Below are 14,890 nucleotides of genomic sequence, written 5' to 3' on the forward strand. Positions count from 1 at the left end.
TGACTCCATTTCATTGTCAAAACTACAAAACCTTTGACACATTTTAAAAGATTAGGAAGAGGACATACAGTTGCTTACGGCCGTACCTCTCTGGCTCCGCCTGATCTCGTCAGATCTCAGAAGCTAAGCAGAGTAGGGCCTGGTTAGTACTTGGATGGAAGACCGCCTGGGAATCCCAGGTGCCGTAAGCTTTTTCATTTCTCTCTCTGGAAGAAATCGAGAAGGCATTAGAAAGTGACTCCTTTTTCATTATCTAAACTCCAAAACCTTTGACACATTTTAAAATATTAGGAAGAGGACATACAGTTGCTTACGGCCATACCTCTCTGGCTTCGACTGATCTCGTCTGATCTCAGAAGCTAAGCAGAGTAGGGCCTGGTTAGTACTTGGATGGAAGACCGCCTGGGAATCCCAGGTGCTGTAAGCTTTTTTATTTCGATCTGTAAAAGACACAAAGAAGAACTTAGAAAGTGACTCCATTTCATTGTCAAAACTCCAAAACCTTAGACACATTTTAAAAGATTAGGTAGAGGACATACAGTTGCTTACGGCCATACCTCTCTGGCTCCGCCTGATCTCGTCTGATCTCAGAAGCTAAGCAGAGTAGGGCCTGGTTAGTACTTGGATGGAAGACCGCCTGGGAATCCCAGGTGCCGTAAGCTTTTTCATTTCTCTCTCTGGAAGAAATCGAGAAGGCCTTAGAAAGTGACTCCTTTTTCATTATCAAAACTCCAAAACCTTTGACACATTTTAAAAGATTAGTAAGAGGACATACAGTTGCTTACGGCCATACCTCTCTGGCTCCGCCTGATCTCGTCTGATCTCAGAAGCTAAGCAGAGTAGGGCCTGGTTAGTACTTGGATGGAAGACAGCCTGGGAATCCCAGGTGCTGTAAGCTTTTTCATTTCGATCTGTAAAAGACACAGAGAAGGCCTTAGAAAGTGACTCCATTTCATTGTCAAAACTACAAAACCTTTGACACATTTTAAAAGATTAGGAAGAGGACATACAGTTGCTTACGGCCATACCTCTCTGGCTCCGCCTGATCTCGTCAGATCTCAGAAGCTAAGCAGAGTAGGGCCTGGTTAGTACTTGGATGGAAGACCGCCTGGGAATCCCAGGTGCCGTAAGCTTTTTCATTTCTCTCTCTGGAAGAAATCGAGAAGGCATTAGAAAGTGACTCCTTTTTCATTATCAAAACTCCAAAACCTTTGACACATTTTAAAAGATTAGGAAGAGGACATACAGTTGCTTACGGCCATACCTCTCTGGCTCCGCCTGATCTCGTCTGATCTCAGAAGCTAAGCAGAGTAGGGCCTGGTTAGTACTTGGATGGAAGACCGCCTGGGAATCCCAGGTGCTGTAAGCTTTTTCATTTCGATCTGTAAAAGACACAGAGAAGGCCTTAGAAAGTGACTCCATTTCATTGTCAAAACTACAAAACCTTTGACACATTTTAAAAGATTAGGAAGAGGACATACAGTTGCTTACGGCCATACCTCTCTGGCTCCGCCTGATCTCGTCTGATCTCAGAAGCTAAGCAGAGTAGGGCCTGGTTAGTACTTGGATGGAAGACCGCCTGGGAATCCCAGGTGCTGTAAGCTTTTTCATTTCGATCTGTAACAGACACAGAGAAGGCCTTAGAAAGTGACTCCATTTCATTGTCAAAACTACAAAACCTTTGACACATTTTAAAAGATTAGGAAGAGGACATACAGTTGCTTACGGCCATACCTCTCTGGCTCCGCCTGATCTCGTCAGATCTCAGAAGCTAAGCAGAGTAGGGCCTGGTTAGTACTTGGATGGAAGACCGCCTGGGAATCCCAGGTGCCGTAAGCTTTTTCATTTCTCTCTCTGGAAGAAATCGAGAAGGCATTAGAAAGTGACTCCTTTTTCATTATCTAAACTCCAAAACCTTTGACACATTTTAAAATATTAGGAAGAGGACATACAGTTGCTTACGGCCATACCTCTCTGGCTCCGCCTGATCTCGTCTGATCTCAGAAGCTAAGCAGAGTAGGGCCTGGTTAGTACTTGGATGGAAGACCGCCTGGGAATCCCAGGTGCTGTAAGCTTTTTCATTTCGATCTGTAAAAGACACAGAGAAGGCCTTAGAAAGTGACTCCATTTCATTGTCAAAACTACAAAACCTTTGACACATTTTAAAAGATTAGGAAGAGGACATACAGTTGCTTACGGCCATACCTCTCTGGCTCCGCCTGATCTCGTCTGATCTCAGAAGCTAAGCAGAGTAGGGCCTGGTTAGTACTTGGATGGAAGACCGCCTGGGAATCCCAGGTGCTGTAAGCTTTTTCATTTCGATCTGTAACAGACACAGAGAAGGCCTTAGAAAGTGACTCCATTTCATTGTCAAAACTACAAAACCTTTGACACATTTTAAAAGATTAGGAAGAGGACATACAGTTGCTTACGGCCATACCTCTCTGGCTCCGCCTGATCTCGTCAGATCTCAGAAGCTAAGCAGAGTAGGGCCTGGTTAGTACTTGGATGGAAGACCGCCTGGGAATCCCAGGTGCCGTAAGCTTTTTCATTTCTCTCTCTGGAAGAAATCGAGAAGGCATTAGAAAGTGACTCCTTTTTCATTATCTAAACTCCAAAACCTTTGACACATTTTAAAATATTAGGAAGAGGACATACAGTTGCTTACGGCCATACCTCTCTGGCTTCGCCTGATCTCGTCTGATCTCAGAAGCTAAGCAGAGTAGGGCCTGGTTAGTACTTGGATGGAAGACCGCCTGGGAATCCCAGGTGCTGTAAGCTTTTTTATTTCGATCTGTAAAAGACACAAAGAAGAACTTAGAAAGTGACTCCATTTCATTGTCAAAACTCCAAAACCTTTGACACATTTTAAAAGATTAGGTAGAGGACATAAGGTTGCTTACGGCCATACCTCTCTGGCTCCGCCTGATCTCGTCTGATCTCAGAAGCTAAGCAGAGTAGGGCCTGGTTAGTACTTGGATGGAAGACCGCCTGGGAATCCCAGGTGCCGTAAGCTTTTTCATTTCTCTCTCTGGAAGAAATCGAGAAGGCATTAGAAAGTGACTCCTTTTTCATTATCAAAACTCCAAAACCTTTGACACATTTTAAAAGATTAGGAAGAGGACATACAGTTGCTTACGGCCATACCTCTCTGGCTCCGCCTGATCTCGTCTGATCTCAGAAGCTAAGCAGAGTAGGGCCTGGTTAGTACTTGGATGGAAGACCGCCTGGGAATCCCAGGTGCTGTAAGCTTTTTCATTTCGATCTGTAACAGACACAGAGAAGGCCTTAGAAAGTGACTCCATTTCATTGTCAAAACTACAAAACCTTTGACACATTTTAAAAGATTAGGAAGAGGACATACAGTTGCTTACGGCCGTACCTCTCTGGCTCCGCCTGATCTCGTCAGATCTCAGAAGCTAAGCAGAGTAGGGCCTGGTTAGTACTTGGATGGAAGACCGCCTGGGAATCCCAGGTGCCGTAAGCTTTTTCATTTCTCTCTCTGGAAGAAATCGAGAAGGCATTAGAAAGTGACTCCTTTTTCATTATCTAAACTCCAAAACCTTTGACACATTTTAAAATATTAGGAAGAGGACATACAGTTGCTTACGGCCATACCTCTCTGGCTTCGACTGATCTCGTCTGATCTCAGAAGCTAAGCAGAGTAGGGCCTGGTTAGTACTTGGATGGAAGACCGCCTGGGAATCCCAGGTGCTGTAAGCTTTTTTATTTCGATCTGTAAAAGACACAAAGAAGAACTTAGAAAGTGACTCCATTTCATTGTCAAAACTCCAAAACCTTTGACACATTTTAAAAGATTAGGTAGAGGACATAAGGTTGCTTACGGCCATACCTCTCTGGCTCCGCCTGATCTCGTCTGATCTCAGAAGCTAAGCAGAGTAGGGCCTGGTTAGTACTTGGATGGAAGACCGCCTGGGAATCCCAGGTGCTGTAAGCTTTTTCATTTCGATCTGTAAAAGACACAGAGAAGGCCTTAGAAAGTGACTCCATTTAATTGTCAAAACTACAAAACCTTTGACACATTTTAAAAGATTAGGTAGAGGACATACAGTTGCTTACGGCCATACCTCTCTGGCTCCGCCTGATCTCGTCAGATCTCAGAAGCTAAGCAGAGTAGGGCCTGGTTAGTACTTGGATGGAAGACCGCCTGGGAATCCCAGGTGCCGTAAGCTTTTTCATTTCTCTCTCTGGAAGAAATCGAGAAGGCATTAGAAAGTGACTCCTTTTTCATTATCAAAACTCCAAAACCTTTGACACATTTTAAAAGATTAGGAAGAGGACATACAGTTGCTTACGGCCATACCTCTCTGGCTCCGCCTGATCTCGTCTGATCTCAGAAGCTAAGCAGAGTAGGGCCTGGTTAGTACTTGGATGGAAGACAGCCTGGGAATCCCAGGTGCTGTAAGCTTTTTCATTTCGATCTGTAAAAGACACAGAGAAGGCCTTAGAAAGTGACTCCATTTCATTGTCAAAACTACAAAACCTTTGACACATTTTAAAAGATTAGGAAGAGGACATACAGTTTCTTACGGCCATACCTCTCTGGCTCCGCCTGATCTCGTCAGATCTCAGAAGCTAAGCAGAGTAGGGCCTGGTTAGTACTTGGATGGAAGACCGCCTGGGAATCCCAGGTGCCGTAAGCTTTTTCATTTCTCTCTCTGGAAGAAATCGAGAAGGCATTAGAAAGTGACTCCTTTTTCATTATCAAAACTCCAAAACCTTTGACACATTTTAAAAGATTAGGAAGAGGACATACAGTTGCTTACGGCCATACCTCTCTGGCTCCGCCTGATCTCGTCTGATCTCAGAAGCTAAGCAGAGTAGGGCCTGGTTAGTACTTGGATGGAAGACCGCCTGGGAATCCCAGGTGCTGTAAGCTTTTTCATTTCGATCTGTAAAAGACACAGAGAAGGCCTTAGAAAGTGACTCCATTTCATTGTCAAAACTACAAAACCTTTGACACATTTTAAAAGATTAGGAAGAGGACATACAGTTGCTTACGGCCATACCTCTCTGGCTCCGCCTGATCTCGTCTGATCTCAGAAGCTAAGCAGAGTAGGGCCTGGTTAGTACTTGGATGGAAGACCGCCTGGGAATCCCAGGTGCTGTAAGCTTTTTCATTTCGATCTGTAACAGACACAGAGAAGGCCTTAGAAAGTGACTCCATTTCATTGTCAAAACTACAAAACCTTTGACACATTTTAAAAGATTAGGAAGAGGACATACAGTTGCTTACGGCCATACCTCTCTGGCTCCGCCTGATCTCGTCAGATCTCAGAAGCTAAGCAGAGTAGGGCCTGGTTAGTACTTGGATGGAAGACCGCCTGGGAATCCCAGGTGCCGTAAGCTTTTTCATTTCTCTCTCTGGAAGAAATCGAGAAGGCATTAGAAAGTGACTCCTTTTTCATTATCTAAACTCCAAAACCTTTGACACATTTTAAAATATTAGGAAGAGGACATACAGTTGCTTACGGCCATACCTCTCTGGCTTCGCCTGATCTCGTCTGATCTCAGAAGCTAAGCAGAGTAGGGCCTGGTTAGTACTTGGATGGAAGACCGCCTGGGAATCCCAGGTGCTGTAAGCTTTTTTATTTCGATCTGTAAAAGACACAAAGAAGAACTTAGAAAGTGACTCCATTTCATTGTCAAAACTCCAAAACCTTTGACACATTTTAAAAGATTAGGTAGAGGACATAAGGTTGCTTACGGCCATACCTCTCTGGCTCCGCCTGATCTCGTCTGATCTCAGAAGCTAAGCAGAGTAGGGCCTGGTTAGTACTTGGATGGAAGACCGCCTGGGAATCCCAGGTGCCGTAAGCTTTTTCATTTCTCTCTCTGGAAGAAATCGAGAAGGCATTAGAAAGTGACTCCTTTTTCATTATCAAAACTCCAAAACCTTAGACACAATTTAAAAGATTAGGAAGAGGACATACAGTTGCATACGGCCATACCTCTCTGGCTCTGCCTGATCTCGTCTGATCTCAGAAGCTAAGCAGAGTAGGGCCTGGTTAGTACTTGGATGGAAGACCGCCTGGGAATCCCAGGTGCTGTAAGCTTTTTCATTTCGATCTGTAAAAGACACAGAGAAGGCCTTAGAAAGTGACTCCATTTCTTTGTCAAAACTACAAAACCTTTGACACATTTTAAAAGATTAGGAAGAGGACATACAGTTGCTTACGGCCATACCTCTCTGGCTCCGCCTGATCTCGTCAGATCTCAGAAGCTAAGCAGAGTAGGGCCTGGTTAGTACTTGGATGGAAGACCGCCTGGGAATCCCAGGTGCTGTAAGCTTTTTCATTTCGATCTGTAAAAGACACAGAGAAGGCCTTAGAAAGTGACTCCATTTCATTGTCAAAACTACAAAACCTTTGACACATTTTAAAAGATTAGGAAGAGGACATACAGTTGCTTACGGCCATACCTCTCTGGCTCCGCCTGATCTCGTCAGATCTCAGAAGCTAAGCAGAGTAGGGCCTGGTTAGTACTTGGATGGAAGACCGCCTGGGAATCCCAGGTGCTGTAAGCTTTTTCATTTCTCTCTCTGGAAGAAATCGAGAAGGCATTAGAAAGTGACTCCTTTTTCATTATCTAAACTCCAAAACCTTTGACACATTTTAAAATATTAGGAAGAGGACATACAGTTGCTTACGGCCATACCTCTCTGGCTTCGCCTGATCTCGTCTGATCTCAGAAGCTAAGCAGAGTAGGGCCTGGTTAGTACTTGGATGGAAGACCGCCTGGGAATCCCAGGTGCTGTAAGCTTTTTCATTTCGATCTGTAAAAGACACAGAGAAGGCCTTAGAAAGTGACTCCATTTAATTGTCAAAACTACAAAACCTTTGACACATTTTAAAAGATTAGGTAGAGGACATACAGTTGCTTACGGCCATACCTCTCTGGCTCCGCCTGATCTCGTCAGATCTCAGAAGCTAAGCAGAGTAGGGCCTGGTTAGTACTTGGATGGAAGACCGCCTGGGAATCCCAGGTGCCGTAAGCTTTTTCATTTCTCTCTCTGGAAGAAATCGAGAAGGCATTAGAAAGTGACTCCTTTTTCATTATCAAAACTCCAAAACCTTTGACACATTTTAAAAGATTAGGAAGAGGACATACAGTTGCTTACGGCCATACCTCTCTGGCTCCGCCTGATCTCGTCTGATCTCAGAAGCTAAGCAGAGTAGGGCCTGGTTAGTACTTGGATGGAAGACCGCCTGGGAATCCCAGGTGCTGTAAGCTTTTTCATTTCGATCTGTAACAGACACAGAGAAGGCCTTAGAAAGTGACTCCATTTCATTGTCAAAACTACAAAACCTTTGACACATTTTAAAAGATTAGGAAGAGGACATACAGTTGCTTACGGCCATACCTCTCTGGCTCCGCCTGATCTCGTCAGATCTCAGAAGCTAAGCAGAGTAGGGCCTGGTTAGTACTTGGATGGAAGACCGCCTGGGAATCCCAGGTGCCGTAAGCTTTTTCATTTCTCTCTCTGGAAGAAATCGAGAAGGCATTAGAAAGTGACTCCTTTTTCATTATCTAAACTCCAAAACCTTTGACACATTTTAAAATATTAGGAAGAGGACATACAGTTGCTTACGGCCATACCTCTCTGGCTTCGCCTGATCTCGTCTGATCTCAGAAGCTAAGCAGAGTAGGGCCTGGTTAGTACTTGGATGGAAGACCGCCTGGGAATCCCAGGTGCTGTAAGCTTTTTTATTTCGATCTGTAAAAGACACAAAGAAGAACTTAGAAAGTGACTCCATTTCATTGTCAAAACTCCAAAACCTTTGACACATTTTAAAACATTAGGTAGAGGACATAAGGTTGCTTACGGCCATACCTCTCTGGCTCCGCCTGATCTCGTCTGATCTCAGAAGCTAAGCAGAGTAGGGCCTGGTTAGTACTTGGATGGAAGACCGCCTGGGAATCCCAGGTGCCGTAAGCTTTTTCATTTCTCTCTCTGGAAGAAATCGAGAAGGCATTAGAAAGTGACTCCTTTTTCATTATCAAAACTCCAAAACCTTTGACACATTTTAAAAGATTAGGAAGAGGACATACAGTTGCTTACGGCCATACCTCTCTGGCTCCGCCTGATCTCGTCTGATCTCAGAAGCTAAGCAGAGTAGGGCCTGGTTAGTACTTGGATGGAAGACCGCCTGGGAATCCCAGGTGCTGTAAGCTTTTTCATTTCGATCTGTAAAAGACACAAAGAAGAACTTAGAAAGTGACTCCATTTCATTGTCAAAACTCCAAAACCTTTGACACATTTTAAAACATTAGGTAGAGGACATAAGGTTGCTTACGGCCATACCTCTCTGGCTCCGCCTGATCTCGTCTGATCTCAGAAGCTAAGCAGAGTAGGGCCTGGTTAGTACTTGGATGGAAGACCGCCTGGGAATCCCAGGTGCCGTAAGCTTTTTCATTTCTCTCTCTGGAAGAAATCGAGAAGGCATTAGAAAGTGACTCCTTTTTCATTATCAAAACTCCAAAACCTTTGACACATTTTAAAAGATTAGGAAGAGGACATACAGTTGCTTACGGCCATACCTCTCTGGCTCCGCCTGATCTCGTCTGATCTCAGAAGCTAAGCAGAGTAGGGCCTGGTTAGTACTTGGATGGAAGACCGCCTGGGAATCCCAGGTGCTGTAAGCTTTTTCATTTCGATCTGTAACAGACACAGAGAAGGCCTTAGAAAGTGACTCCATTTCATTGTCAAAACTACAAAACCTTTGACACATTTTAAAAGATTAGGAAGAGGACATACAGTTGCTTACGGCCATACCTCTCTGGCTCCGCCTGATCTCGTCAGATCTCAGAAGCTAAGCAGAGTAGGGCCTGGTTAGTACTTGGATGGAAGACCGCCTGGGAATCCCAGGTGCCGTAAGCTTTTTCATTTCTCTCTCTGGAAGAAATCGAGAAGGCATTAGAAAGTGACTCCTTTTTCATTATCTAAACTCCAAAACCTTTGACACATTTTAAAATATTAGGAAGAGGACATACAGTTGCTTACGGCCATACCTCTCTGGCTTCGCCTGATCTCGTCTGATCTCAGAAGCTAAGCAGAGTAGGGCCTGGTTAGTACTTGGATGGAAGACCGCCTGGGAATCCCAGGTGCTGTAACCTTTTTTATTTCGATCTGTAAAAGACACAAAGAAGAACTTAGAAAGTGACTCCATTTCATTGTCAAAACTCCAAAACCTTTGACACATTTTAAAAGATTAGGTAGAGGACATAAGGTTGCTTACGGCCATACCTCTCTGGCTCCGCCTGATCTCGTCTGATCTCAGAAGCTAAGCAGAGTAGGGCCTGGTTAGTACTTGGATGGAAGACCGCCTGGGAATCCCAGGTGCCGTAAGCTTTTTCATTTCTCTCTCTGGAAGAAATCGAGAAGGCATTAGAAAGTGACTCCTTTTTCATTATCAAAACTCCAAAACCTTAGACACAATTTAAAAGATTAGGAAGAGGACATACAGTTGCTTACGGCCATACCTCTCTGGCTCTGCCTGATCTCGTCTGATCTCAGAAGCTAAGCAGAGTAGGGCCTGGTTAGTACTTGGATGGAAGACCGCCTGGGAATCCCAGGTGCTGTAAGCTTTTTCATTTCGATCTGTAAAAGACACAGAGAAGGCCTTAGAAAGTGACTCCATTTCATTGTCAAAACTACAAAACCTTTGACACATTTTAAAAGATTAGGAAGAGGACATACAGTTGCTTACGGCCATACCTCTCTGGCTCCGCCTGATCTCGTCAGATCTCAGAAGCTAAGCAGAGTAGGGCCTGGTTAGTACTTGGATGGAAGACCGCCTGGGAATCCCAGGTGCCGTAAGCTTTTTCATTTCTCTCTCTGGAAGAAATCGAGAAGGCATTAGAAAGTGACTCCTTTTTCATTATCTAAACTCCAAAACCTTTGACACATTTTAAAATATTAGGAAGAGGACATACAGTTGCTTACGGCCATACCTCTCTGGCTCCGCCTGATCTCGTCTGATCTCAGAAGCTAAGCAGAGTAGGGCCTGGTTAGTACTTGGATGGAAGACCGCCTGGGAATCCCAGGTGCTGTAAGCTTTTTCATTTCGATCTGTAAAAGACACAAAGAAGAACTTAGAAAGTGACTCCATTTCATTGTCAAAACTCCAAAACCTTTGACACATTTTAAAACATTAGGTAGAGGACATAAGGTTGCTTACGGCCATACCTCTCTGGCTCCGCCTGATCTCGTCTGATCTCAGAAGCTAAGCAGAGTAGGGCCTGGTTAGTACTTGGATGGAAGACCGCCTGGGAATCCCAGGTGCCGTAAGCTTTTTCATTTCTCTCTCTGGAAGAAATCGAGAAGGCATTAGAAAGTGACTCCTTTTTCATTATCAAAACTCCAAAACCTTTGACACATTTTAAAAGATTAGGAAGAGGACATACAGTTGCTTACGGCCATACCTCTCTGGCTCCGCCTGATCTCGTCTGATCTCAGAAGCTAAGCAGAGTAGGGCCTGGTTAGTACTTGGATGGAAGACCGCCTGGGAATCCCAGGTGCTGTAAGCTTTTTCATTTCGATCTGTAACAGACACAGAGAAGGCCTTAGAAAGTGACTCCATTTCATTGTCAAAACTACAAAACCTTTGACACATTTTAAAAGATTAGGAAGAGGACATACAGTTGCTTACGGCCATACCTCTCTGGCTCCGCCTGATCTCGTCAGATCTCAGAAGCTAAGCAGAGTAGGGCCTGGTTAGTACTTGGATGGAAGACCGCCTGGGAATCCCAGGTGCCGTAAGCTTTTTCATTTCTCTCTCTGGAAGAAATCGAGAAGGCATTAGAAAGTGACTCCTTTTTCATTATCTAAACTCCAAAACCTTTGACACATTTTAAAATATTAGGAAGAGGACATACAGTTGCTTACGGCCATACCTCTCTGGCTTCGCCTGATCTCGTCTGATCTCAGAAGCTAAGCAGAGTAGGGCCTGGTTAGTACTTGGATGGAAGACCGCCTGGGAATCCCAGGTGCTGTAACCTTTTTTATTTCGATCTGTAAAAGACACAAAGAAGAACTTAGAAAGTGACTCCATTTCATTGTCAAAACTCCAAAACCTTTGACACATTTTAAAAGATTAGGTAGAGGACATAAGGTTGCTTACGGCCATACCTCTCTGGCTCCGCCTGATCTCGTCTGATCTCAGAAGCTAAGCAGAGTAGGGCCTGGTTAGTACTTGGATGGAAGACCGCCTGGGAATCCCAGGTGCCGTAAGCTTTTTCATTTCTCTCTCTGGAAGAAATCGAGAAGGCATTAGAAAGTGACTCCTTTTTCATTATCAAAACTCCAAAACCTTAGACACAATTTAAAAGATTAGGAAGAGGACATACAGTTGCTTACGGCCATACCTCTCTGGCTCTGCCTGATCTCGTCTGATCTCAGAAGCTAAGCAGAGTAGGGCCTGGTTAGTACTTGGATGGAAGACCGCCTGGGAATCCCAGGTGCTGTAAGCTTTTTCATTTCGATCTGTAAAAGACACAGAGAAGGCCTTAGAAAGTGACTCCATTTCTTTGTCAAAACTACAAAACCTTTGACACATTTTAAAAGATTAGGAAGAGGACATACAGTTGCTTACGGCCATACCTCTCTGGCTCCGCCTGATCTCGTCAGATCTCAGAAGCTAAGCAGAGTAGGGCCTGGTTAGTACTTGGATGGAAGACCGCCTGGGAATCCCAGGTGCTGTAAGCTTTTTCATTTCGATCTGTAAAAGACACAGAGAAGGCCTTAGAAAGTGACTCCATTTCATTGTCAAAACTACAAAACCTTTGACACATTTTAAAAGATTAGGAAGAGGACATACAGTTGCTTACGGCCATACCTCTCTGGCTCCGCCTGATCTCGTCAGATCTCAGAAGCTAAGCAGAGTAGGGCCTGGTTAGTACTTGGATGGAAGACCGCCTGGGAATCCCAGGTGCCGTAAGCTTTTTCATTTCTCTCTCTGGAAGAAATCGAGAAGGCATTAGAAAGTGACTCCTTTTTCATTATCTAAACTCCAAAACCTTTGACACATTTTAAAATATTAGGAAGAGGACATACAGTTGCTTACGGCCATACCTCTCTGGCTTCGCCTGATCTCGTCTGATCTCAGAAGCTAAGCAGAGTAGGGCCTGGTTAGTACTTGGATGGAAGACCGCCTGGGAATCCCAGGTGCTGTAACCTTTTTTATTTCGATCTGTAAAAGACACAAAGAAGAACTTAGAAAGTGACTCCATTTCATTGTCAAAACTCCAAAACCTTTGACACATTTTAAAAGATTAGGTAGAGGACATAAGGTTGCTTACGGCCATACCTCTCTGGCTCCGCCTGATCTCGTCTGATCTCAGAAGCTAAGCAGAGTAGGGCCTGGTTAGTACTTGGATGGAAGACCGCCTGGGAATCCCAGGTGCCGTAAGCTTTTTCATTTCTCTCTCTGGAAGAAATCGAGAAGGCATTAGAAAGTGACTCCTTTTTCATTATCAAAACTCCAAAACCTTAGACACAATTTAAAAGATTAGGAAGAGGACATACAGTTGCTTACGGCCATACCTCTCTGGCTCTGCCTGATCTCGTCTGATCTCAGAAGCTAAGCAGAGTAGGGCCTGGTTAGTACTTGGATGGAAGACCGCCTGGGAATCCCAGGTGCTGTAAGCTTTTTCATTTCGATCTGTAAAAGACACAGAGAAGGCCTTAGAAAGTGACTCCATTTCTTTGTCAAAACTACAAAACCTTTGACACATTTTAAAAGATTAGGAAGAGGACATACAGTTGCTTACGGCCATACCTCTCTGGCTCCGCCTGATCTCGTCAGATCTCAGAAGCTAAGCAGAGTAGGGCCTGGTTAGTACTTGGATGGAAGACCGCCTGGGAATCCCAGGTGCTGTAAGCTTTTTCATTTCTCTCTCTGGAAGAAATCGAGAAGGCATTAGAAAGTGACTCCTTTTTCATTATCTAAACTCCAAAACCTTTGACACATTTTAAAAGATTAGGAAGAGGACATACAGTTGCTTACGGCCATACCTCTCTGGCTCCGCCTGATCTCGTCTGATCTCAGAAGCTAAGCAGAGTAGGGCCTGGTTAGTACTTGGATGGAAGACCGCCTGGGAATCCCAGGTGCTGTAAGCTTTTTCATTTCTCTCTCTGGAAGAAATCGAGAAGGCATTAGAAAGTGACTCCTTTTTCATTATCTAAACTCCAAAACCTTTGACACATTTTAAAATATTAGGAAGAGGACATACAGTTGCTTACGGCCATACCTCTCTGGCTTCGCCTGATCTCGTCTGATCTCAGAAGCTAAGCAGAGTAGGGCCTGGTTAGTACTTGGATGGAAGACCGCCTGGGAATCCCAGGTGCTGTAAGCTTTTTCATTTCGATCTGTAAAAGACACAGAGAAGGCCTTAGAAAGTGACTCCATTTAATTGTCAAAACTACAAAACCTTTGACACATTTTAAAAGATTAGGTAGAGGACATACAGTTGCTTACGGCCATACCTCTCTGGCTCCGCCTGATCTCGTCAGATCTCAGAAGCTAAGCAGAGTAGGGCCTGGTTAGTACTTGGATGGAAGACCGCCTGGGAATCCCAGGTGCCGTAAGCTTTTTCATTTCTCTCTCTGGAAGAAATCGAGAAGGCATTAGAAAGTGACTCCTTTTTCATTATCAAAACTCCAAAACCTTTGACACATTTTAAAAGATTAGGAAGAGGACATACAGTTGCTTACGGCCATACCTCTCTGGCTCCGCCTGATCTCGTCTGATCTCAGAAGCTAAGCAGAGTAGGGCCTGGTTAGTACTTGGATGGAAGACCGCCTGGGAATCCCAGGTGCTGTAAGCTTTTTCATTTCGATCTGTAACAGACACAGAGAAGGCCTTAGAAAGTGACTCCATTTCATTGTCAAAACTACAAAACCTTTGACACATTTTAAAAGATTAGGAAGAGGACATACAGTTGCTTACGGCCATACCTCTCTGGCTCCGCCTGATCTCGTCAGATCTCAGAAGCTAAGCAGAGTAGGGCCTGGTTAGTACTTGGATGGAAGACCGCCTGGGAATCCCAGGTGCCGTAAGCTTTTTCATTTCTCTCTCTGGAAGAAATCGAGAAGGCATTAGAAAGTGACTCCTTTTTCATTATCTAAACTCCAAAACCTTTGACACATTTTAAAATATTAGGAAGAGGACATACAGTTGCTTACGGCCATACCTCTCTGGCTTCGCCTGATCTCGTCTGATCTCAGAAGCTAAGCAGAGTAGGGCCTGGTTAGTACTTGGATGGAAGACCGCCTGGGAATCCCAGGTGCTGTAAGCTTTTTCATTTCGATCTGTAAAAGACACAGAGAAGGCCTTAGAAAGTGACTCCATTTCATTGTCAAAACTACAAAACCTTTGACACATTTTAAAAGATTAGGTAGAGGACATACAGTTGCTTAAGGCCATACCTCTCTGGCTCCGCCTGATCTCGTCTGATCTCAGAAGCTAAGCAGAGTAGGGCCTGGTTAGTACTTGGATGGAAGACCGCCTGGGAATCCCAGGTGCCGTAAGCTTTTTCATTTCTCTCTCTGGAAGAAATCGAGAAGGCATTAGAAAGTGACTCCTTTTTCATTATCAAAACTCCAAAACCTTTGACACATTTTAAAAGATTAGGAAGAGGACATACAGTTGCTTACGGCCATACCTCTCTGGCTTCGCCTGATCTCGTCTGATCTCAGAAGCTAAGCAGAGTAGGGCCTGGTTAGTACTTGGATGGAAGACCGCCTGGGAATCCCAGGTGCTGTAAGCTTTTTCATTTCGATCTGTAAAAGACACAGAGAAGGCCTTAGAAAGTGACTCCATTTAATTGTCAAAACTACAAAACCTTTGACACATTTTAAAAGATTAGG

General features: G+C 44.3%; 63 non-coding genes across 63 annotated transcripts; all 63 read left to right on the forward strand.

Moving 5' to 3' along the window:
- Window positions 1-72: 72 nt before the first annotated feature.
- On the forward strand, window positions 73-191 carry LOC144397813 (5S ribosomal RNA). Its single transcript, XR_013459960.1, has one exon. It is a non-coding gene; the product is annotated as a 5S ribosomal RNA (ribosomal RNA).
- Window positions 192-308: 117 nt separating this feature from the next.
- Window positions 309-427, forward strand: LOC144398854 (5S ribosomal RNA). Its single transcript, XR_013461001.1, has one exon. It is a non-coding gene; the product is annotated as a 5S ribosomal RNA (ribosomal RNA).
- A 116-nt stretch (window positions 428-543) lies between these two features.
- Window positions 544-662, forward strand: LOC144402479 (5S ribosomal RNA). The gene has a single exon (XR_013464415.1). It is a non-coding gene; the product is annotated as a 5S ribosomal RNA (ribosomal RNA).
- Window positions 663-779: 117 nt separating this feature from the next.
- On the forward strand, window positions 780-898 carry LOC144399500 (5S ribosomal RNA). The gene has a single exon (XR_013461646.1). It is a non-coding gene; the product is annotated as a 5S ribosomal RNA (ribosomal RNA).
- A 116-nt stretch (window positions 899-1,014) lies between these two features.
- On the forward strand, window positions 1,015-1,133 carry LOC144400612 (5S ribosomal RNA). Its single transcript, XR_013462547.1, has one exon. It is a non-coding gene; the product is annotated as a 5S ribosomal RNA (ribosomal RNA).
- A 117-nt stretch (window positions 1,134-1,250) lies between these two features.
- On the forward strand, window positions 1,251-1,369 carry LOC144396729 (5S ribosomal RNA). The gene has a single exon (XR_013458875.1). It is a non-coding gene; the product is annotated as a 5S ribosomal RNA (ribosomal RNA).
- A 116-nt stretch (window positions 1,370-1,485) lies between these two features.
- On the forward strand, window positions 1,486-1,604 carry LOC144396730 (5S ribosomal RNA). The gene has a single exon (XR_013458876.1). It is a non-coding gene; the product is annotated as a 5S ribosomal RNA (ribosomal RNA).
- Window positions 1,605-1,720: 116 nt separating this feature from the next.
- LOC144400624 (5S ribosomal RNA) lies at window positions 1,721-1,839 on the forward strand. Its single transcript, XR_013462558.1, has one exon. It is a non-coding gene; the product is annotated as a 5S ribosomal RNA (ribosomal RNA).
- Window positions 1,840-1,956: 117 nt separating this feature from the next.
- LOC144396732 (5S ribosomal RNA) lies at window positions 1,957-2,075 on the forward strand. Its single transcript, XR_013458878.1, has one exon. It is a non-coding gene; the product is annotated as a 5S ribosomal RNA (ribosomal RNA).
- Window positions 2,076-2,191: 116 nt separating this feature from the next.
- Window positions 2,192-2,310, forward strand: LOC144396733 (5S ribosomal RNA). Its single transcript, XR_013458879.1, has one exon. It is a non-coding gene; the product is annotated as a 5S ribosomal RNA (ribosomal RNA).
- Window positions 2,311-2,426: 116 nt separating this feature from the next.
- On the forward strand, window positions 2,427-2,545 carry LOC144400636 (5S ribosomal RNA). Its single transcript, XR_013462570.1, has one exon. It is a non-coding gene; the product is annotated as a 5S ribosomal RNA (ribosomal RNA).
- Window positions 2,546-2,662: 117 nt separating this feature from the next.
- Window positions 2,663-2,781, forward strand: LOC144393909 (5S ribosomal RNA). The gene has a single exon (XR_013456753.1). It is a non-coding gene; the product is annotated as a 5S ribosomal RNA (ribosomal RNA).
- Window positions 2,782-2,897: 116 nt separating this feature from the next.
- Window positions 2,898-3,016, forward strand: LOC144402480 (5S ribosomal RNA). Its single transcript, XR_013464416.1, has one exon. It is a non-coding gene; the product is annotated as a 5S ribosomal RNA (ribosomal RNA).
- Window positions 3,017-3,133: 117 nt separating this feature from the next.
- On the forward strand, window positions 3,134-3,252 carry LOC144396734 (5S ribosomal RNA). The gene has a single exon (XR_013458880.1). It is a non-coding gene; the product is annotated as a 5S ribosomal RNA (ribosomal RNA).
- A 116-nt stretch (window positions 3,253-3,368) lies between these two features.
- On the forward strand, window positions 3,369-3,487 carry LOC144397814 (5S ribosomal RNA). Its single transcript, XR_013459961.1, has one exon. It is a non-coding gene; the product is annotated as a 5S ribosomal RNA (ribosomal RNA).
- A 117-nt stretch (window positions 3,488-3,604) lies between these two features.
- On the forward strand, window positions 3,605-3,723 carry LOC144398855 (5S ribosomal RNA). The gene has a single exon (XR_013461002.1). It is a non-coding gene; the product is annotated as a 5S ribosomal RNA (ribosomal RNA).
- A 116-nt stretch (window positions 3,724-3,839) lies between these two features.
- Window positions 3,840-3,958, forward strand: LOC144396735 (5S ribosomal RNA). Its single transcript, XR_013458881.1, has one exon. It is a non-coding gene; the product is annotated as a 5S ribosomal RNA (ribosomal RNA).
- Window positions 3,959-4,074: 116 nt separating this feature from the next.
- LOC144400647 (5S ribosomal RNA) lies at window positions 4,075-4,193 on the forward strand. Its single transcript, XR_013462582.1, has one exon. It is a non-coding gene; the product is annotated as a 5S ribosomal RNA (ribosomal RNA).
- Window positions 4,194-4,310: 117 nt separating this feature from the next.
- On the forward strand, window positions 4,311-4,429 carry LOC144399501 (5S ribosomal RNA). The gene has a single exon (XR_013461647.1). It is a non-coding gene; the product is annotated as a 5S ribosomal RNA (ribosomal RNA).
- Window positions 4,430-4,545: 116 nt separating this feature from the next.
- On the forward strand, window positions 4,546-4,664 carry LOC144397509 (5S ribosomal RNA). The gene has a single exon (XR_013459655.1). It is a non-coding gene; the product is annotated as a 5S ribosomal RNA (ribosomal RNA).
- Window positions 4,665-4,781: 117 nt separating this feature from the next.
- LOC144396736 (5S ribosomal RNA) lies at window positions 4,782-4,900 on the forward strand. Its single transcript, XR_013458882.1, has one exon. It is a non-coding gene; the product is annotated as a 5S ribosomal RNA (ribosomal RNA).
- A 116-nt stretch (window positions 4,901-5,016) lies between these two features.
- Window positions 5,017-5,135, forward strand: LOC144396737 (5S ribosomal RNA). Its single transcript, XR_013458883.1, has one exon. It is a non-coding gene; the product is annotated as a 5S ribosomal RNA (ribosomal RNA).
- Window positions 5,136-5,251: 116 nt separating this feature from the next.
- LOC144400658 (5S ribosomal RNA) lies at window positions 5,252-5,370 on the forward strand. The gene has a single exon (XR_013462593.1). It is a non-coding gene; the product is annotated as a 5S ribosomal RNA (ribosomal RNA).
- Window positions 5,371-5,487: 117 nt separating this feature from the next.
- On the forward strand, window positions 5,488-5,606 carry LOC144393920 (5S ribosomal RNA). The gene has a single exon (XR_013456764.1). It is a non-coding gene; the product is annotated as a 5S ribosomal RNA (ribosomal RNA).
- Window positions 5,607-5,722: 116 nt separating this feature from the next.
- Window positions 5,723-5,841, forward strand: LOC144402481 (5S ribosomal RNA). Its single transcript, XR_013464417.1, has one exon. It is a non-coding gene; the product is annotated as a 5S ribosomal RNA (ribosomal RNA).
- Window positions 5,842-5,958: 117 nt separating this feature from the next.
- Window positions 5,959-6,077, forward strand: LOC144399263 (5S ribosomal RNA). The gene has a single exon (XR_013461408.1). It is a non-coding gene; the product is annotated as a 5S ribosomal RNA (ribosomal RNA).
- A 116-nt stretch (window positions 6,078-6,193) lies between these two features.
- On the forward strand, window positions 6,194-6,312 carry LOC144390177 (5S ribosomal RNA). The gene has a single exon (XR_013454253.1). It is a non-coding gene; the product is annotated as a 5S ribosomal RNA (ribosomal RNA).
- Window positions 6,313-6,428: 116 nt separating this feature from the next.
- LOC144390182 (5S ribosomal RNA) lies at window positions 6,429-6,547 on the forward strand. The gene has a single exon (XR_013454258.1). It is a non-coding gene; the product is annotated as a 5S ribosomal RNA (ribosomal RNA).
- A 117-nt stretch (window positions 6,548-6,664) lies between these two features.
- LOC144393931 (5S ribosomal RNA) lies at window positions 6,665-6,783 on the forward strand. Its single transcript, XR_013456775.1, has one exon. It is a non-coding gene; the product is annotated as a 5S ribosomal RNA (ribosomal RNA).
- A 116-nt stretch (window positions 6,784-6,899) lies between these two features.
- On the forward strand, window positions 6,900-7,018 carry LOC144400669 (5S ribosomal RNA). The gene has a single exon (XR_013462604.1). It is a non-coding gene; the product is annotated as a 5S ribosomal RNA (ribosomal RNA).
- A 117-nt stretch (window positions 7,019-7,135) lies between these two features.
- Window positions 7,136-7,254, forward strand: LOC144396738 (5S ribosomal RNA). The gene has a single exon (XR_013458884.1). It is a non-coding gene; the product is annotated as a 5S ribosomal RNA (ribosomal RNA).
- A 116-nt stretch (window positions 7,255-7,370) lies between these two features.
- On the forward strand, window positions 7,371-7,489 carry LOC144400681 (5S ribosomal RNA). The gene has a single exon (XR_013462616.1). It is a non-coding gene; the product is annotated as a 5S ribosomal RNA (ribosomal RNA).
- A 117-nt stretch (window positions 7,490-7,606) lies between these two features.
- On the forward strand, window positions 7,607-7,725 carry LOC144393942 (5S ribosomal RNA). Its single transcript, XR_013456786.1, has one exon. It is a non-coding gene; the product is annotated as a 5S ribosomal RNA (ribosomal RNA).
- Window positions 7,726-7,841: 116 nt separating this feature from the next.
- Window positions 7,842-7,960, forward strand: LOC144402482 (5S ribosomal RNA). The gene has a single exon (XR_013464418.1). It is a non-coding gene; the product is annotated as a 5S ribosomal RNA (ribosomal RNA).
- A 117-nt stretch (window positions 7,961-8,077) lies between these two features.
- On the forward strand, window positions 8,078-8,196 carry LOC144396739 (5S ribosomal RNA). The gene has a single exon (XR_013458885.1). It is a non-coding gene; the product is annotated as a 5S ribosomal RNA (ribosomal RNA).
- Window positions 8,197-8,312: 116 nt separating this feature from the next.
- LOC144402483 (5S ribosomal RNA) lies at window positions 8,313-8,431 on the forward strand. The gene has a single exon (XR_013464419.1). It is a non-coding gene; the product is annotated as a 5S ribosomal RNA (ribosomal RNA).
- A 117-nt stretch (window positions 8,432-8,548) lies between these two features.
- On the forward strand, window positions 8,549-8,667 carry LOC144396740 (5S ribosomal RNA). The gene has a single exon (XR_013458886.1). It is a non-coding gene; the product is annotated as a 5S ribosomal RNA (ribosomal RNA).
- Window positions 8,668-8,783: 116 nt separating this feature from the next.
- On the forward strand, window positions 8,784-8,902 carry LOC144400692 (5S ribosomal RNA). The gene has a single exon (XR_013462627.1). It is a non-coding gene; the product is annotated as a 5S ribosomal RNA (ribosomal RNA).
- A 117-nt stretch (window positions 8,903-9,019) lies between these two features.
- LOC144398928 (5S ribosomal RNA) lies at window positions 9,020-9,138 on the forward strand. The gene has a single exon (XR_013461075.1). It is a non-coding gene; the product is annotated as a 5S ribosomal RNA (ribosomal RNA).
- A 116-nt stretch (window positions 9,139-9,254) lies between these two features.
- Window positions 9,255-9,373, forward strand: LOC144402484 (5S ribosomal RNA). Its single transcript, XR_013464420.1, has one exon. It is a non-coding gene; the product is annotated as a 5S ribosomal RNA (ribosomal RNA).
- Window positions 9,374-9,490: 117 nt separating this feature from the next.
- Window positions 9,491-9,609, forward strand: LOC144398078 (5S ribosomal RNA). Its single transcript, XR_013460225.1, has one exon. It is a non-coding gene; the product is annotated as a 5S ribosomal RNA (ribosomal RNA).
- Window positions 9,610-9,725: 116 nt separating this feature from the next.
- Window positions 9,726-9,844, forward strand: LOC144400703 (5S ribosomal RNA). The gene has a single exon (XR_013462638.1). It is a non-coding gene; the product is annotated as a 5S ribosomal RNA (ribosomal RNA).
- A 117-nt stretch (window positions 9,845-9,961) lies between these two features.
- LOC144396741 (5S ribosomal RNA) lies at window positions 9,962-10,080 on the forward strand. Its single transcript, XR_013458887.1, has one exon. It is a non-coding gene; the product is annotated as a 5S ribosomal RNA (ribosomal RNA).
- Window positions 10,081-10,196: 116 nt separating this feature from the next.
- LOC144402485 (5S ribosomal RNA) lies at window positions 10,197-10,315 on the forward strand. The gene has a single exon (XR_013464421.1). It is a non-coding gene; the product is annotated as a 5S ribosomal RNA (ribosomal RNA).
- Window positions 10,316-10,432: 117 nt separating this feature from the next.
- On the forward strand, window positions 10,433-10,551 carry LOC144396743 (5S ribosomal RNA). Its single transcript, XR_013458889.1, has one exon. It is a non-coding gene; the product is annotated as a 5S ribosomal RNA (ribosomal RNA).
- Window positions 10,552-10,667: 116 nt separating this feature from the next.
- On the forward strand, window positions 10,668-10,786 carry LOC144400714 (5S ribosomal RNA). Its single transcript, XR_013462649.1, has one exon. It is a non-coding gene; the product is annotated as a 5S ribosomal RNA (ribosomal RNA).
- Window positions 10,787-10,903: 117 nt separating this feature from the next.
- Window positions 10,904-11,022, forward strand: LOC144398929 (5S ribosomal RNA). The gene has a single exon (XR_013461076.1). It is a non-coding gene; the product is annotated as a 5S ribosomal RNA (ribosomal RNA).
- Window positions 11,023-11,138: 116 nt separating this feature from the next.
- Window positions 11,139-11,257, forward strand: LOC144402486 (5S ribosomal RNA). The gene has a single exon (XR_013464422.1). It is a non-coding gene; the product is annotated as a 5S ribosomal RNA (ribosomal RNA).
- Window positions 11,258-11,374: 117 nt separating this feature from the next.
- LOC144398080 (5S ribosomal RNA) lies at window positions 11,375-11,493 on the forward strand. The gene has a single exon (XR_013460227.1). It is a non-coding gene; the product is annotated as a 5S ribosomal RNA (ribosomal RNA).
- Window positions 11,494-11,609: 116 nt separating this feature from the next.
- Window positions 11,610-11,728, forward strand: LOC144390183 (5S ribosomal RNA). The gene has a single exon (XR_013454259.1). It is a non-coding gene; the product is annotated as a 5S ribosomal RNA (ribosomal RNA).
- Window positions 11,729-11,844: 116 nt separating this feature from the next.
- LOC144400725 (5S ribosomal RNA) lies at window positions 11,845-11,963 on the forward strand. The gene has a single exon (XR_013462660.1). It is a non-coding gene; the product is annotated as a 5S ribosomal RNA (ribosomal RNA).
- A 117-nt stretch (window positions 11,964-12,080) lies between these two features.
- On the forward strand, window positions 12,081-12,199 carry LOC144398931 (5S ribosomal RNA). Its single transcript, XR_013461077.1, has one exon. It is a non-coding gene; the product is annotated as a 5S ribosomal RNA (ribosomal RNA).
- A 116-nt stretch (window positions 12,200-12,315) lies between these two features.
- On the forward strand, window positions 12,316-12,434 carry LOC144402488 (5S ribosomal RNA). The gene has a single exon (XR_013464424.1). It is a non-coding gene; the product is annotated as a 5S ribosomal RNA (ribosomal RNA).
- Window positions 12,435-12,551: 117 nt separating this feature from the next.
- On the forward strand, window positions 12,552-12,670 carry LOC144398081 (5S ribosomal RNA). Its single transcript, XR_013460228.1, has one exon. It is a non-coding gene; the product is annotated as a 5S ribosomal RNA (ribosomal RNA).
- A 116-nt stretch (window positions 12,671-12,786) lies between these two features.
- On the forward strand, window positions 12,787-12,905 carry LOC144390184 (5S ribosomal RNA). The gene has a single exon (XR_013454260.1). It is a non-coding gene; the product is annotated as a 5S ribosomal RNA (ribosomal RNA).
- Window positions 12,906-13,022: 117 nt separating this feature from the next.
- On the forward strand, window positions 13,023-13,141 carry LOC144396744 (5S ribosomal RNA). Its single transcript, XR_013458890.1, has one exon. It is a non-coding gene; the product is annotated as a 5S ribosomal RNA (ribosomal RNA).
- A 117-nt stretch (window positions 13,142-13,258) lies between these two features.
- LOC144393953 (5S ribosomal RNA) lies at window positions 13,259-13,377 on the forward strand. Its single transcript, XR_013456795.1, has one exon. It is a non-coding gene; the product is annotated as a 5S ribosomal RNA (ribosomal RNA).
- A 116-nt stretch (window positions 13,378-13,493) lies between these two features.
- Window positions 13,494-13,612, forward strand: LOC144400736 (5S ribosomal RNA). Its single transcript, XR_013462671.1, has one exon. It is a non-coding gene; the product is annotated as a 5S ribosomal RNA (ribosomal RNA).
- Window positions 13,613-13,729: 117 nt separating this feature from the next.
- Window positions 13,730-13,848, forward strand: LOC144396745 (5S ribosomal RNA). Its single transcript, XR_013458891.1, has one exon. It is a non-coding gene; the product is annotated as a 5S ribosomal RNA (ribosomal RNA).
- A 116-nt stretch (window positions 13,849-13,964) lies between these two features.
- LOC144400741 (5S ribosomal RNA) lies at window positions 13,965-14,083 on the forward strand. Its single transcript, XR_013462676.1, has one exon. It is a non-coding gene; the product is annotated as a 5S ribosomal RNA (ribosomal RNA).
- A 117-nt stretch (window positions 14,084-14,200) lies between these two features.
- LOC144393975 (5S ribosomal RNA) lies at window positions 14,201-14,319 on the forward strand. The gene has a single exon (XR_013456817.1). It is a non-coding gene; the product is annotated as a 5S ribosomal RNA (ribosomal RNA).
- Window positions 14,320-14,435: 116 nt separating this feature from the next.
- LOC144399064 (5S ribosomal RNA) lies at window positions 14,436-14,554 on the forward strand. The gene has a single exon (XR_013461209.1). It is a non-coding gene; the product is annotated as a 5S ribosomal RNA (ribosomal RNA).
- A 117-nt stretch (window positions 14,555-14,671) lies between these two features.
- Window positions 14,672-14,790, forward strand: LOC144393986 (5S ribosomal RNA). Its single transcript, XR_013456828.1, has one exon. It is a non-coding gene; the product is annotated as a 5S ribosomal RNA (ribosomal RNA).
- Window positions 14,791-14,890: the final 100 nt, after the last annotated feature.

Source organism: Gasterosteus aculeatus, chromosome 2 (genome assembly GCF_964276395.1).
Source record: "Gasterosteus aculeatus chromosome 2, fGasAcu3.hap1.1, whole genome shotgun sequence".
In the NCBI taxonomy this organism is placed as follows: Eukaryota; Metazoa; Chordata; class Actinopteri; order Perciformes; family Gasterosteidae; genus Gasterosteus; species Gasterosteus aculeatus.